This window comes from Solanum stenotomum, chromosome 9 (genome assembly GCF_019186545.1).
Source record: "Solanum stenotomum isolate F172 chromosome 9, ASM1918654v1, whole genome shotgun sequence".
Taxonomy (NCBI): domain Eukaryota; kingdom Viridiplantae; phylum Streptophyta; class Magnoliopsida; order Solanales; family Solanaceae; genus Solanum; species Solanum stenotomum.
The window spans coordinates 49,211,434-49,229,783 of NC_064290.1; the positions used below are offsets into that span (position 1 = coordinate 49,211,434).

Below are 18,350 nucleotides of genomic sequence, written 5' to 3' on the forward strand. Positions count from 1 at the left end.
TAAACTTTTAGATGAGATGGTTACACAATTCAACATGGTATTAACGCATATAGAGGCGGTGAACTCAAGCCTCACTACAACCCATTATCAAAAAGCATATGCATGGTTCATACTTGCACATGACGAGGCGTGTTAAAAACATAATTAAGTAAATATAATTTGTTCTCTTTCATAAGATAGTTAGACACGTCAACAATATATACATAACATTACCCTAAAAGTAGTTTGCTTTTGCTCATTACGACCTTTTAACTATAGTGGGGTCTCATTAACCCCCTATACTATTTTGAAGCGGTATTATTGCCACCCGACATAGAGAATGAGATGCACTCTTTTAAAGAGCATGAGAGAAAAAATAAAGAAAAATTTACCACATTTTTCCTTCTTTCCTTTTCATTTTTCTTTTTTTCTCCTCTCCTCTTCGCTTGTCATACCTTCTACTTTGTTGGTGGTTCCAAAACTTATTCCCTTATGGTGTCCAAAACTAGAAAATTATACCTCATTATTGAACATAAACAATACAATTTGAGAGCTAGTAGATAAACCAAAAATAGGGATGGATCTGACTCTACTGTCATAGTAACAAAATGAACCTAAACATAACACAACCCCAATATCTACATCATGAGGTGAGGATTGTCCAAAACTAGTCCATTTCTTTTATCCATTGGACACTTAACAAACGCCAAAAGTTAGATATTATGTTTTCTTTTCCTTTTGATAGATTAATAATGATGGTACCCAATTAGCTTACGCATATCTTGACTACTAAAATTCATATATGATATAAAAGAAATACCAAACATATTATATTCTAAGTGGAATTCTATATAAAAATGGATGGTTTGGTATATATGGACAATTTGTAAAAATGTTTTTCCATAATCTAGAAGATTACTCAACATTTGAGAGCCACCACTACTAAACGTGTTACTTAGATTCTTAATAAAACTTATGACTTCCAATTCAATTTGATTCTCTGTTAATGAAAATATGCACTTGAATTTTCGAGTTGGAAGTATCAAGTTTACCCTAAATATCGAATGACTAAAATTACTTTAAGCTTTAGCTAAAGCAAATTGTATGCACATACCTGTGTTGCCAAATACTTATTAAAGGTGCGGTTAAGCTCTAAAGTTAAGCGAAAAACAGGTTGAGCGCCGCATTTTGCTTAGTTGGTACATCAATGCAGTCATCAAGACACTAAGTTGTATACCTTACTACAAATGGGTGTGGTCCTTAATAGGCAACACTAGATGATAAAATTCACAAAAATGTGAAAAAAAACAATTAATTCATTTGTATATATAGTTATTATTCTTCGATTTTAATTTTTTTTTTTTTGCTTCCTTATTAAAATTGTATTATATATTTAAGCTTAAAGCTCCAATAGACCTCATTACTTTTTTGCACAATTGCCTTTGATAACGTCGCCTTACACACATGTTAGAGTTACGATTCTCTTCCACAATTGTCTCTATTTCCTCAGAGGTGGGAAGCAATACCAGTATGCTACCACTTTTGGTTTTAATTTCTCCAAGAAACCATCTATGCAACCTCAAAGTGTTAATCTAGTAATACAAACATCAAATAAAAGCTTTCATTCCATGAGAATGATATAGGCAAATATATATGTTGCTCTCAAGAAGTTAAAGTTAGAGGTAGCTTTAGTCATTTTCTAACGTGCACAAGCGGGAAACAAAAAGCATATCGTTCTTCATTCTTTCTAAGTTTACATGCTCTTGTGTTAAATATTTCATGTTCTTCCAAGCATCACATGATGTAAAGAAAGTACGACCACTGCATCTTTCTTTCTACTTCTAAGATCTCCTTGAATGGATCTTCTTTTATCTCTCTCTTTCCCTCGTAATCTTATTGCCGCTTGGAGCAAGTAGCTTAGAAATACAATAGTTCTTCAAGAACACAGAGTAAGTCCATGCAACATCACATTTTTAAAATTTTTCAACAGGCTTGAGAAATAGTAACAAATAACATGAACTTAGGCGTACCATATTGTTGTCTTTGCCTGAATGCGACATCTATCCAACCTCTTGTGGAATCTGGAAACTCCAAAAACTCAACAAAGTACAAGGTTTTCATCAGTTTCATATCCAAGCACAAGATTACACTCACAACCAAAAAAAAAAGAGTAGCCATTAATGGGTGTGCATTCCTATATATCAACTAAAAATAGTCCATTTTGTGCTTCCTGTTCTAGAAGTGAAAATGTGACCGACGAATTAATAAAAATTGCAAAAAGAATGAATTCCCTTCAACCAAGAATTTGAACCAACAAAAGTGCTTCAAAATACAAAATAATTCAAAAGTAAAAATTTCTCATATACAGAATTACCAATGCCTATAAACCATAAAAAATTTCTTTAAAACTAGGTATATGTCTAGAATTAGCCCGCGAACAACAAAACCTTTTAGATCAAACTAGAATTAACCCTTGAACAACAAAAAAAACAAAAAAAAAAACCCTAAACCCATAAAAAAACCTTTCTTTTTTTGCATCAATCAAATTTCTCAAAAGCAGTGAACAACAAAACTTCTTAGATCAAACTAGAATTAACCCTTGAACAACGAAAAAAAAACAAAAAAAAACCCTAAACCCATAAAAATCACTTTTTTTTTGCATAAATCAAATATTTCAAAAGCAGCTGCATTCAATTAATCCAACATCACAACTGGGCAGAGATAGAAACACCAAAAATCATGAGGAAAAAAAATGTAAAATTGAGCATACCTTTGACGCAACGTTTGTTGAAAATAGGTTTCTCCAAAAAACTGAAACGCCACTCATGTCTTCGTATATATACACAAACAAACAAACTGAGATTATTACAATCTGTATTTATTGTGAAGAAAGAAAACAGATTTTCTCAAGGGGTTTAAGCTAGAAGACGAAAGATGGGTTTTGTTTGAAGTTTTAACAACGAAATTTTGAATACCTCTACGACGAAGTTCCATAGTTAATTATTTGTTTATTTTTGTTAACTATTACTCCAATTTTTAAATAATAGATATTCCCTCTTTTTTTTTCTAATTGATTTTTCTAAAGTATTTATTCTACTCTTACATCATCAATTTATGCTTTTGTATTTTACTTCTTTAAAATTATCATATTTTCATTTTATAATTTATAACTTATGTAGCAAATTTCCTATGAAAAATATTATTTTCATGAAAAGAAATAGTGAAAAATGTTAACGGAGTATATAAGGCAATTGTCACGACCCGAGCCTACACCCTGGACGTGACCGGCACTCGAAGACCATTGCTTGTCCCCAAGCGAACCCTCGTCCTGGCTGACTACAAGCGAAAAACTGATTCAAGCATACAAAGCTTAAAAACTGAAATAAATGTTCATAAAACATAAATACAAACTTTAAGTCCAAAGAAAACTCTGTATAATAAAATATATACAACTCGCTATAAAAAGGCAACTTTAGTCTTTAAAACATTTAATAAAATAAATGATACAGACTTCTCAACTATACTGACTATCTATGAAGCCTCTGACTGATAAAGATGGAAGTCGGGACAAGACCCACGACATCCTAACAACTGATATAACTGAAAGGTAAATGAAATCCTCCGAAAGCAAGGAGGCTCACCATAGCTAACTCGAACTCTCGGATGTATCAACGAAGCTCATGTTGATGATCCTGAATACCTGTGTCTGCATCATGAGAAGATGCAGGCCAAATGGCTCAGTACGTGGAATGTACGAGCATGTAAGGGGAATTCTAAAACATAAACATAAGCTTGAAACTTGATAAAAAGGAAACATACTTGCCTGTTTTCAATCTTACTCAACTCAAGGAATACTCCAAACTACTCAAACTTACTCAACTCAGAAGTACTCAAGGATAAGATACTCAACTCAGAGATTAGATACTCAACTCAAGGATATGATATTCGACTCAAAGATATGATATTCGACTCTGGATACTCAACTCTGGATACTCAACTTTGAATACTCAACTCAATATGACTGAACTCATTTCAATATAAAGCAATTTAAAACAAGTGCAATATAAAGAAACAAACTGTTTAAAAACATGCTGTGAAATCTGTGTGTATGCAAGGATACAACATAACTCTGAAATGTATATAAAAATACAATAAACTGATGTATATAAAAATACAATAACTTCTGTGGGAGTTTCTCTAACCGACAACCATCACATAAGAGCTATAGTGATGATACAGCGATCTACCTCACGCTGCCAGCGCATCCTATACCCGGCCAAAGGTATAGGACCTGAACTGCCTAATGGATCCACTAGTCTATTTCGAAAAAGGTTCATCTAAAAAGTATGACCCTTTTCTACCCATGGTGGCTACATGGTTTATGGAGGCTGTGAGTTGTCTAAACTCTCCCCCATATCGGTGCTCAATACTACTCCCAAAAATATACTAGCTCTTATGTTTTAAAAACATACTTCTTTCTGCTGATTTGAGATAATTGCTCAAAAACTTAGCTCAAAGGCTATCTTGGAAATCTCAGTTTCCCTGCTTGCTTCATTTAGAAAGCTATTACTCTTTTCTGAAAACTAGCCCGAAGGCCCTTTGGAAATCTCAGTTTCCGTTCTTATTTAAATGTGAAAACATTTATAAACTCTTTGGGAATACTTAGTCCCCATATACTTTTGAAGAAAAAGACTTCAAACTTTACTCTTTACTCTTTACTGAACTCAAAACTTAAGTCTTAAAACAAAGTTAAAACGTTTGTAAAAGACTTCTTAAAATATGGTTCATACCGAATTATGGACATGAACTACTCAATGCAAGGTTTTCAATAACCATAGATAGAACTCAAATACTTGGAACTCAAGAACTTCAATGATATTACTAATTTCAAGAATGCTCAACTCAGAGGGTTCGTGCGGAATTATAAGCATGAACGACTCAACTCAAAGACTCAAAGATACTTCTCTTCTCAAGACTGCTCGACTTATAGGATTCATGCGGAATTATGGGCATGAACAATTCAACTCAAAGACTTTATGGGTAACATGTAATAGTCCCATGCTTAGAAATATAATCTCAAAGGGGATTAGGAACTCAATACTCAAGACTTAGAACTTGAAGATACTACTCCTCTCAAAGATACTCAACTTCTGGAGTTCATGCGGAATTTATGGGCATGAACGACTTGACTCGTAGGTCTACATAACATTATGAAACTCATGTATGTGACTCTTCTCATTCTCTGACTTACTTCCTCAAAACTTAGTTCAAATCGATAGTTGATCTCAAAGGATTCACAATTGAACTCAAAGGCTTCCTTGAACTCTACTCTTAACTCTCTCTTGAATTTGAATTATGAATTCAAGAGTTATGATTCATGATATGAAGGATCTCAATAACAATATAGCTATTCGACAATTAGGAATATAACTTTTAAAAGAAACGTGAATTCAAGAACTCAAAATTAACTTATCTCAAGAATACTCAAATCTAGGAAAAGTTTCCTAGATTACTCTTTTACTGATCTGAAAGTAGATGTAGGGTGTGAGGACAAACTAGTCCAACACTATGATAGCCTTACATACCTAGAAGAACAAGATTCTTGAAGAATCTTGAAGAAGAACTTGATTAGAAGCCTTGAAACCCTAGCTTGAAGGTAAACAATCAAGAAAACCTTTCTTGAGATTTTTGAATTAGTTTCTTGAAATCTCTATGGCCAAGAATTATGATTTTCATTAGTGAAGATAAAAATCTAATTGTTTTGAGACTTTTTATTAGTCAATAATTTCATTTATGGTTTCTTGGAGGTAAAAAAACAAAAATGACTCTTTTTAATATTTTCCCGTCGGCTAATTCGTAACAGCACTGTATAGGTTACTAAAATAGTCATAACTTTTTACTCAGATATTGGATTGATGTGAAACTGGTGGGGTTGGAAAGTCGATTCAATTACCTTTAATTGGATAGGTTATGGCTCACGTAACTCTTAATATTCTAAGAGATATGGTCGTTTAAAGTTGACCTAAGCAGAATCTTACTTCAAAACTTAATGAAACTTCAAGAACACTTATCAAGAACTCATCAAGAACTCTTATCTTTAAATTTCAAGAACGAAATTACGCTGAATAAATCATGATTGGCGTGTGGGTGAAAGAACCCAACACTATGGAAGCTTACATACCTCTTAGGGATTAAACCCATGGCGAAAATTCGCAACAGGATGCAAGAATCTCGACGAACGCTTTCATCCCCTACTCTTTTCTTCTCTTCTCTCTTCTTTTCTCTTCTTGAACTCTCAACTAAAACCCTAGGCTAATTTTAGGATTATAAAACTGAACCTAATAGGATTAGACCCTTAAAATATTACTAAAATCGAATTAAATCTGATTGGGTAAGGAAAAGACCAAAATACCCTTCTCTATTTTCGGCTAACCTTCCTTAACTGGACAGCCTATCTTCAAAAGGTCATATCTCACTCATCCGACCTCGAAACATAGCAAACTCCACGGCGTTGGAAATATAATTTAAAGATCTTCGCTACGGTATCTGGTAGCACAGCTAATTCATCCTGAGCTAGGAATTATGATCGTTTGAAGTCGACCCAAAACTCATACTTAAGCATAACTTGCAAAATTTCAGATTTTGCTATTTCCAATTTAGTTCTTTTTCGAACTCAAGGTGCTATATCTAGTGAACTTAATACTTAAGAAATTTTAATTCCTCAGTAAAATCCTACTCACAACGAAGGATGGTTCAAGTCTTAGTTCGAAAATTTTTCTGGGTTTTTATAGCAATATTGTTCTATAATGAAATAAATAAATAGAATTAGAAATATTTTTATTAAATGATGAAAACTATGTATTAATTTAACAGGGGAAAGGACAAATATACCCCCAATTATGACAAATGATACTCCATGTGTTTCTTTTTATATGTCACCTTTTTGGATTGCACTTGCATTAAGAAATTAAGTAATTTTACCCTTCTACCCTTATTTAATGTTTTCATAAGTTAACTTTTCAATAAATAATGAATATGCTATATTTCAAAAATTAAAATGCATTTGGATGACTATTTAAATTTTTGAGTTTATTTTTGGAACCAAATTTTTTCACCAATTGATCCAAAAAATTTAAAAAATTAAAATTTTCCCACCTCAATTTTCCTATATATTTTTTTGCAATTAATAAAATTAAAATGCATTTGGATGGCTATTTGAAAAAATTATCAAGATTATTTTAGAATTTTTCTTCATCTTTTATTTTTAATTTGTCTATTGAGATTTCTTTCTCAAAATCAGATTTTATAGAATAGTGAACGGAGAGAGTAATTAATCAAGTACTCCAATGAATATTAATTAGGAAAACTTACATAAATATACTATGTTACGAAAATATTTATCATTTATAGCAATATCATTTTTTTTCACTTGATCACTTTTAATATATTTATAATACACTTTTAATACATATTACAAAGAACAATTTATTAAACAGACATAATACATGTTTTATTGATTGATAATACATTTATCACAGACTTTAATGCACTTATAATACTATGTGTCAATTTCATACCAAACAAGCACAATATATTTTAAAACAATTATAATACATATATATATTGCATACATAATTCACTTATAATACATATTATTCACCATATATTTTATTATTCCCTACCATTTCAAAATATTACGAAAATCCTTCTTTTTCCTCCAAAACCCCACTCTTCCGGAAACACGACTTCTCAGCTCACAAAGGTCATTTCTCACTTCCTATTTTCAACTCCTTCAATCTTTTCATATATTCACTCCCTCAATCTCAACAGTTACTTTCTTCATTACAATTTTGAATTTCAATTTTTTTCACACTCTAGTCAATCGATTTCAAATTCTTCAATATGTAGTTTTTCTTCTTCACAAACTTACAGTTCATCATTTTGTTTTTCATCTTCAAAGTCTTGATACATATAGATGATGCTCCTTATTTTAGTATTGAAATTATCCAATTAATCTCACCTAATATGGATCATATTTATGATTCTTACGATGATGATTGGGCTGAAACAGATCCAAACGGTTGCATGATCCATTATCAATGACGAATCATTATAATGTTGAAAAAGAGGGAAAAGTAGAACATGTTGATAAATACCATTTTCTACCCAAGGTTTATATTTCTAATGTATGTAGTTGACTTTGATTCATAAATTTATGTATAATGCCTTCGTTTCGACTTTATGATACATTACAATTTCATCATGTACAATGTACCATGTTCAAATATTAATTTTGATACATAATTCTAATTTATTGAAACACAAATTAGTATATATCATGTTCATAATTATGTATTTGATACATAACTATTACAAATTTCGTTATCTTTTACTACCAGATACATACACCCATACTTATTGAACTAGAAGGCTATGTATCTGTAGACATTATCAAATATTATTGTTGATATATAAACACTAATGTTTTATAACAATACCAGTTTGTATCATAATCATAATTATGTATATGACACATAACTTTGTTATGTATATAACACAAAACTTTGTTATGTATATAACACATAACTTTGTGATGTATATAACATCGTTATGTATCATATGTTGTTATATGTAACATTGTTTTATAACTAAATCAGTGTTTATCATATTTAATTTTTTTTTTTGTATATGATGCATAAATTTGTCGAATTGACTATGTATTAGATGTTGTTATGTATCTGCAGTCCTCGAGTAACATTTTAAGACATAGTTGAACCAATTGTTTAACACATGTATATCAAATTCAACAAATTTTAGACTTTATTGTATGTATCAGATACACATCAACTAACCATAGTGTTATGTAGCAATCACAAAATAAATGCTATTGAGAACAATTACATGTATATTATATCTCTTATAAACTACAACATTTTTTCAATTAGAATAAGAGACATAAATAATAATGTATAATGCATAATTTTATGGTCATGATACATAAATAGTAATGTATAGTCAATGTCGGTGGAGGATGAAAACGCCATAGAGGCGATGATAACAATGCGAAGGGAGAGGTTGAGAGCCCTCAGAGAAGCTCAAGAACTTCTTCAAACCCTTGATGATGATAGTCATAAGGATAATAACGAAGATATTTATGATGTATCTTCCCAAAGTTTTTGATAATTTTGAATCAAAATTGAAAGGATCTTTGATGAACTTGGAGAAGTATTTTGAATCTCAAATTTTCTGATAATTTTGAATTAAAATTGAAAGGATCTTCGATGAATAGGGAAAGAATGATTAACTGGGAGAAGAATTTTGAATGTCAAAATTTTCATCAATTTTGAATCAAAATCAAAAAGATCTTCGATGAACTGAGAGATTCACAAAAGAAATTATTTGTCCAACAACTATTCCATCACTTTTGTATTGTCTATAACTCACTCGATTTCCAGACTCCTGAACATCTCAACAAAATAGAGATATTCATCATGTATCAGTTGTTGTTTTTGACTTTTTTTTAATTTGTTACGATCTGGGAGAGATTTGAGAGAATAAAATTTGATTTTTTTGAAGTTGTTACAATTTGGTGGAGATCGACATTAACTTGATTTGGGGAAATCAATCACATTCAGTTTTACATTTCCTTTCCTTTTAAATCGTAACTGATTTTTTTAATGTATTAGATGTATTGTATCCAGCTTATGTATCCAAATGAAACTAATTTTAGGGAATTTTTGTAAATTGAAAGAGGTAGGGATAGAAATATGTAATTTGCTTCTTACACTATGGAATTCTTAATTTTTTTACATAATAATTTGATAAACAAAGTTATAGATGTAGAAAGGAATACTAAGTTGTTTGGCTCAAAATCATAATTATAATTACTTATTATACCTTTTATATGATATAGTTAATATTATAATTATGATATGAAATTTTTTCTCAACTCTAACTATACCCTTAACATAATGTAGGATTAGTTTCTAGGTTTTTGGTAGTTCTTTTAATATTTGCAAATGAAAATGTGTAAACAGAGATCTAGAAATTAAATTTCGACTATGAACAAGTATTCTAAAAATAACATTTTGACAAAATATGAAATGTAATAATAATTGAATAGATGATAGTGAACTAGTCAAGAGCACACTAACTCATATTCAACGAAATATGTAATGTAATAATTTAATTTGAAAAATCCTGAAAGTTGAAAGAAAGATTAATATCTACTAAATTGTTTCGTTCAAAAATAAAAATTATAATTTGAAATTATTTTTGCCATCTATATGAGATAGATAATATTTTGATCGTAATATAAATTTTATTTTAATTTCAACTATATTCTCAATTGAATACAATATGTATTTAATTTCAAATTTTATATCGAAATAATTTACTTAATCCCTCCAACCAAATGACTCATAGAGATAGGAAGAAACACTTTGATTGTCAAAAGTTTTTAGTTGTGTCTTTAATATTTGTAAATGAAACCGCATGAATAAACATTCTAGAAATTATTTTTTTACAAATTATGATATGTAAAATAATAGTTTGATGAATAATGGTGCACTAACCATGAGAACACTAACTCCTATTAGATCATAATTTTACTTATTTGTACTATCTATAATACAACAACAATAACATACCACTATAATCTCGCAAGTTAAGAATTTGGTTGAGGAAGGATAAATGATACTCTCTCTTTGTCCCATGACTTACTTTCTTTTTTGGTCAGTTCCAAAAAAAATTGACACATTTCTATATTAAGTAACAATTAAACTATAAAATGTCTATTTTACCCTTAATGAAAGGATTTACAACCACAAAAATTTATATCATTCATTTTGAACCACAAATTTTAAAAGTCTTCATTTCTTTCTTAAACTTTGTGTCGAGTCAAACTACCTCACATAAAATGGAACGGAGGGAGTAATAAATATCCAAATATCCAAGTTAAGAAGGGTAATTAAGATTTAAGATAAACTTTATAAATTTTCATGTCCCTGTCAATATTTACACTTTTAATTTATTTTTTAAAAAAAGAAATCGTAAATGTGGAAACGGAAGACTAGATCTAGTAAGTTGTTAGGTTCAAAATCATAATTATAATTTGAAATTATAACTTTCTATATGAGATATATAAGATGATTGTGATATAAAATTTATCTTAATTTTAGTTATATCATCTACTTAATGCAAGACATATTTAATTGTAAATTTTATATTGGAATAATCAGTTAATCCTTTTAACTAAACGATTAGGAAGAATTTTTTTGATCAACTTTTAATTGTTTCTCTAATTTTTGTAAATTAAATAGTATGAACAAACATTTTTTTTTGATGGATTATGGAAAATAATACTAATTTGATTTTTTTTTTTAAAATAGTGAATGTGGAAAGCTGGGGCAGATCATAATTAAGATTACTTATTTTACTTTCTATATGAGATTAAATAATTTTATGATGGTAATCAAAAATTTATCTTGATTTTAATTATACCGTCAACTAAGTTCATGATATATTTAGTTTTAAATTTTATAGATAGATAACTGGCTAAGTTCTTCTTACTAAACGACTCCTAAGTTAGGAAGAGACTTTTTGATAGTCAAAAGCTTTAATTCCTTCAGCATTTGTGATGAAACAATACGAACAAACAGGGGTTTCCTCGAAAAGACAAGGACTCACCAAACATTGTTGCTAGCCGATTAGAGATAGTACTAATCATCAATATTAGTCACATTCCGTTGAAATAAAGCCCGATGTTTTAGCTCCCTTTTTTCATCAACATATTTTTTCATTTCTTCCCTTACACCATCCGGGCATTTTTCACACCCTAAGACGTCCTTGTAAGTACCAACTAGATGTTGCTTGTGACGAAAGATTCCGCCATTAGTAACTTTTTTACAAAAGTTACATTCAACTGCATTCCTATTGGTCTCACTTGTTCTTTTCCCATAGTTTTTTTTTTAAAGCAAATTTATATCACTAAACAGTGGTCTAGTGGCTTTTTATTATTAATAACCTTAAGAAATTCTCAATAGGAATAAGTACAAGCAAGGGAGACTAGGTCCTTACCAATCCTAATGAGGTACCTAACCTCTACTAATTAACAACCATAAAGAAAATACGAGCTAGAGAGAACTAGATATTCTATGATCATCACAAAGTTTATAATACGCTCTATGATGATATTATAAGTGAGGATTCTTAAGTAATGAAAAATCATAAAGGCCAAGGAGAAAGTTGAGTTATCAGCCTCAAACTTCCTTTTACAGATGTATGAACTAAACAGGATAGATTGACCTTCTAAAGGAACCTGAAATATGTTTCTCCTGTCTTCTTCTTCAAATCTGTCCAATAACAATTGACAATTCCAACCGGGATCAGCCATTTTTAATTGCTGTTAAGATCAAAGAAACATAATCCGCACTATATTTTAATCACTGTAACAATAGATAATCACTGTTAAGAAAAATAATCAGCAAAACAGAGCAGAAAAATAGCAATGTTGGTACAGTAAAACAGAACAGAACAAAACTGCAAGACAGAGCAGAAGAAAAGAAGAGGAGAAAAGAAAGAACACTTACCTGAAGTCAAGAAGCAACAGACATGAAAACCGCTACTGAACTGTCGAGGACTGAGGTTACACATATCGCGACTTGTTTTTTCATTCAAAAATGCACTTTCAAAAGGTTAAAAACAAAAAGTATTTTATTCACTTTTAAGAGAAGATGAGGAGACTAACTCCCTGCTTATTCCTTGTAAAAGTACTACAACACACGGCTACCTACTGTCCTTTCCAAAGGTGAAATGAGAAATCTTTTTTACAGATTTTATGACCAGGCTACCACGAACCCTTAGAGATTATGACTTTGTGTGGGTATTTGTAGAAACCAGATACCCAGTACACTTTTAACGGTAAAAACCGGATACAATGGAGAAAATATGCAGAAATTATACACGAGTTAAATTTTCCGACTCCATGAGGTTCTAGTATCCATCATTTCTGACAGAGGATGACTGTTTACTGTACGCTTTTGGAAATCTTTTCAATACATGAGTAGATCTTAGTTCCATATTTCATCCGGAGACAGACGACAATCTGAGCATACTTATTAGATGACATGTTAAGAGTTTGCATTCTTGATTTCAGATGTTTATGTACCATTAGCAAAATTTTCCTACGACTATGACTTTCAGTCAAGCATTCAGATGGCTCAATATGAAGCCTTGTATGATAGGCAATGTCATTCTTTCATCAGACAGTTTGAAGTTGGTGAGGCTAATGTATTGGGACTAGACTGGGTACAGGAAGCTCTGGACAAGGTCTAGCCAATCAGACAGAGGATGCTCACAGTTCAAATAAGATAAAAAGACTTATGCGGATAAGTGAATAAAAAACTTCGGGATAGTTTGGTACAAAAATTAATAACGCAGTGGTTAATAATGCTAAATGGAGGGTTTATTTTATATCAAGTGTTTGGTTCATTGTTTCCCACCAAATCTTGTGTTTGGATTAAAACTCTACGAAAAGCTTCTTTTATCTTTTATTTGAACTGTGAGCATCCTCAAGTTTAGCTCTTTGCTGACATACTTTTAATTTAGAACTCTTAGAGTAGCGACGTTAATCATTTTTATTAGTGTCATGAGTAGTATTCTTTTTCTCTAAAATACCAATAAGAATTGCTTGGAACACTAGCTCCTAAGCGCTGGTCATGATCCTAAATTGGGTCGTAACATGAGAATACAAGGAAATAAATTTGTGTAAATGAGAATTCCACCAAGTGAAGGGTATATTAGCTATACTGATAATTCAGAAGCAATAAAAAATCTGCAAAATAAATGGAGACAATAAATATAAGCAAAAGTTTACATTAAAAGCTAAAAGGTAGTTGTCACAAAATCCTCCACAGACCATAGGACAAACAAAATCAAATTTATAATGGTTCAACATCTATTTCTCATCTTCATCAGCTTCATCAACTAGCTATAATTGTTGCATTCTATGACTGTTGAAGGAAGTGATTATTCAGTAGCTTCACCTTCTTCCATATCTTCATCTTTATCATCACTAGTATTAGTCACATCCGCTTGAAGTAAAGCCTGACATTTTTGTTCCTTCTTTACATCAACATATTTCTTCATTTCTTCCCTTACAACATCCAGGCATTGTTCACACCGTGAGACGTCCCTGCAAGTACCAATAAGGTGTTGTTTATGACGAAAGATTCTGCCATTAGTAACTTTTTTACAAAAGTTACACTCAACTGCGGCCTTATTGGTCTCGCTTGCTCTTTTCCGATATTTCCAACCCGGTTAAGCAGTTTTTAATCACTGTTAAGATCAAAGAAACATAATCAACAAGATAAACAAAGTAATTGAAGTAACAAGTAGTAGTAAAAATGAAGAATAAGATACTATGCAAGTACTACTAAATGAAGAGAAGATGAGAAGGGGAGAATAACACACGACTACCTACTATCCTTACACACATCAACCAAATATTTGCAAAGAATTACCGATCAATTTCAACTCCTTCGAAGTACCTGTTCAGAAACTTTGGCAGATATTTGGACTTGAACCACTACTCTAAATACTCAAGGTAATACTCCCTTCGTATCCATTTATAGACTTGTGACTAGTCTTGGACTTCACTTTCGCATTTGGAGATGGACTTAGTATTGTTGTGTTGCGAATGGCTACTGATGAAGATATTACTTGTTTAGTTGATATTGATTGGTTCTATTGTTGATTCTGAGATAGGGGAAATTTTTGGATAGCCCTAAAGTGGAAGAAATCTGTCCGATTTTCTATTAATTATCAATAAGCATTGCTTTGAAGACTAGCTCCTAAGCGTCGGTCGTGGTCCTAAATTGGATCGTGACATGAGAATACAAGGAATAAAAGTAAGAACAAGATATTTGACCTTCAGCTTGGGTTTGCGTTGAGACTTCTTGGTTGCACTATTAGTTGGTTCCCACTTGAACGTAGACCCCTCACCGTCATTCAATATCTTTGTGTGCTCATTTCCTCCACTAGTTCCAGATATCACTTGAGTAGATTCATCATCTGTTGAGTCATAAACTGGAAGATCATCCACGATATATCTGCAGTAAGAAATCCCGATTGAAATAAATATCCAAGAATTAGAAGGATATGAGTAAAAGCTGTAGCATTCAAACTATAATATCATGGACAATTTTGCTCCGATGAAACTCATAAAGCACTACCTGAATGTTTTTCTTATTACTGCTACAAATAAGTGAACTACCTCAATTATATCATTTGAATTACTAAGTTCTACTATTTACGTTAGCTGGGATTATCGTTCCTTTTCAGACAATCTCAAATGAACTGTGAAATCTATGTCCAGTGTCATAATTCAAAACCCATTAAGATTGTGTATCAATGTCTCAGGATTAGAACACAGTGCTCTCATCCTGGAAGACAGTGACAATCAGTTTACATCTATTGTCCCATTGATCAGCTATGTTTTAAATGAAAAAAATAGAAGAAGACATCTACTACAACTATGCTATAAATGAAAAAAGAGAAGAAGACATCAATTGTTGTGCTATAAATTCAAGCATAATAAGCAATAAGCATTTATCTTTTTCATTTTATCGGAGCAATAAGATTTATCCTGAACGACTTTCCTTTTCAGCTTCAAGTGCAACACACTGAGTTTGACAAGGATAAACCATACTACAACATGTGACTTGCGGATTGTAGCATGTGATTAGCAAATTCAATCTATATGCATAAATCATTACTCTGTTTGTTGTCTAAAATCTGGGAAGAAGGAACATGTGATATGATGCCACAAAGGGTATTCCAGATATAACAATTCATAAGAAACTTAAGTTACCCGGAATCGTCGACACTTGGTACCAAAAATAAGGAACAGTTTGCAGCTCCACACAGACAATGAACATTTGCACCCCCGTAGTACCACTCAAAATTATATTCATATGTCAGCTCCATTCCAACAGATATATCTTGCTTCGCAAATATACCTACCCTTGTTTCCCCCGACACTATCCATTTACTTGTTTCACAATTTGGACTGCTGTGAAATTCAGGAAGACACAGTATCAGTGCTATCAATAAACACCAATTAACCATAACAATATGTCACTACCTGACCAAGATAATTATCTTATTTCGATTTTCATCTATTTGACATCCGGAGTTCCAGCACTTACCATCAATGATTTATGAATCTTGCAAAACTTCCCTTCCGGGTGGAGTCAATGAATTCATTACCATCCACAGAAATTATGTACACGTCCTTGAGGTCTGCACAAATCATCTGAAATTATAGTAGTGAGCTGTTTATGTATTACCAACCATCTCTAATGTTGATAACTTACCATGAGATTCATAAGCTTGAGATCTTTTCTTTAATTCTTCAAATGATATCACTTCTCCACAGCATTCAATGATGAACTGTCCAGCCTACAATGTGAAGAGAGAGGAACAATTAAGAATAGACCATAAATACAGTTAGTGTGTCACGCCCCGAGCTACCCCCGAGACGCTGACACGGGACCTAGGATCACAAGTGATCCCAAGATAACCCTGCTGGCATGATCATGAGCATACCAAAGATAATAAACTGATACAGAAGCTAATTCATAAATAAATCTGAAAAGATGGGGAATACCCATATACTATAACTGAAAATAACAAATCTGAGAGTTTAATACAAAAGAACTATCAAACTCAAAATACAAAGCTGAATCTAACTATGTCTGAAATAAGCCTCTAAACTGACTAGAAATCTTGGGACATGCCCCAACTAGATCTAACAAAACTGAAACTAAAGACTAAAAGCAGTAAGGATAAACATGTCACTAGTCCTCGAAAAATGAGGACTCACAACTGATGTTACTGAACTAAAGATCGGGAATCGATCTAAGCGTGATCTGGATGCTGAGAACCTGAGCCTACATCACGAGAAGATGTAGCGCACGTATTCGTCAGTACTTGAGAGGTATTGAGCATGCAGGATAGAGTAAAGCTGAAATAACAAATAACTGAACAAAGAAATAAAGCAATGCAATCATTGGAACATGATATAGATACTGAAATACTGAATACTGAGCTAACTGATGCAACGACCAAATTTATAACATGTTGAGACTGAATACTGACTGTACTGAAATATGGTCAATGCAAAAGAGTCTAACTTAACTGTGGGAGCTACTAATAATCGACATAAAACCACATGAGCTAAATATGGAGTCCGATGTATACGCCCCATCGAGAGGACCCAATATATCCTGCCAGAGGTATAGAGGCATGCTAGCGTGATCACTAAACTGATGTTGCCCACAGAGGGGACTTACACTTACGTGGCTCGTAGTTCTGGGACTATATGGGTACGCTGAACCGTAGTCCAACTCGGTATTATGCTACTCCCAATGAATTAAGTAATTAATACATTATGACTGAATTTCTGTAAGTTACTGGATAGCTCGAACTGAACATGCAAACTGAGAATGCAACAATTAATCTGATAATGATGCATTCATAAACTGAGGCATGTATAACAAAATACTGAAATATCTGACATAGCATGTGTAATTCAAGAACTAAAGAAATACATAACTAGGGTTCTGAAATTCATGCGATAAACTGAGAAATAACATGATAATCTGATTTGGAACATTTAAATAATTAATTCATGATGATCTGTTCAAATTCTAGAAACCCTAGGTCTGTTCATAATTATGGAATCAAGAATCTAACTGAATTCCAGGGACCTAATGGGCGAAAGGAACCCACATACCTGGTGACGAATTCCACGGAGAAATCTTTCGATTTTGGGGCTAGAACTGATGGAACCTTGCTGCGTTCTTGAACTAGGGTTCTTGACCTTTTTCTCCTCTCTTGATTCTAATTTTCTAAGATTTTGATTAATGAATTGACTTGGATAAGTTATAGTTATGTTTCTAGGCTTAAACTGATTAAAACCTCATGATTTATGGTCTAAACGACGTATCTTAAGGGTTAAAAGAAATAGGAAAAGGCCAAAAGACCCCTGAATTAACTGCTGTCGGAGTGACTGACGGAATGGACCTACGGTCCGTCAATCAATCGACGGTCCGTCGATTGGGTCCGTAGGTCGAGTCTGCCCGACAAGGCTTCACTAAAATGGGGATAACCTTTTACTCGGAGGTCAGAATTTAGCAAACTCGGTGGCGTTGGAAAGATAATTAAAATATATATCTAACCATAAGTCATGGTATACATAATTCATTGTGTGCTAAGAGTTATGACCATCTGAAGTTGACCCATCAATATTTTTCAGCTAACTAGCTGCTGACCCTCATCTACGGTCAGACTTACGGACCGTGGATCGA

General features: G+C 32.2%; 2 pseudogenes; both read right to left on the reverse strand.

The window, feature by feature from the left end:
• Positions 1–12,373, reverse strand: part of LOC125877618 (histone-lysine N-methyltransferase ASHH1-like) — a 31,346-nt pseudogene extending 18,973 nt beyond the window's left edge.
• A 1,634-nt stretch (positions 12,374–14,007) lies between these two features.
• LOC125877619 (histone-lysine N-methyltransferase ASHH1-like) overlaps positions 14,008–18,350 on the reverse strand; it is a 28,725-nt pseudogene continuing 24,382 nt past the window's right edge.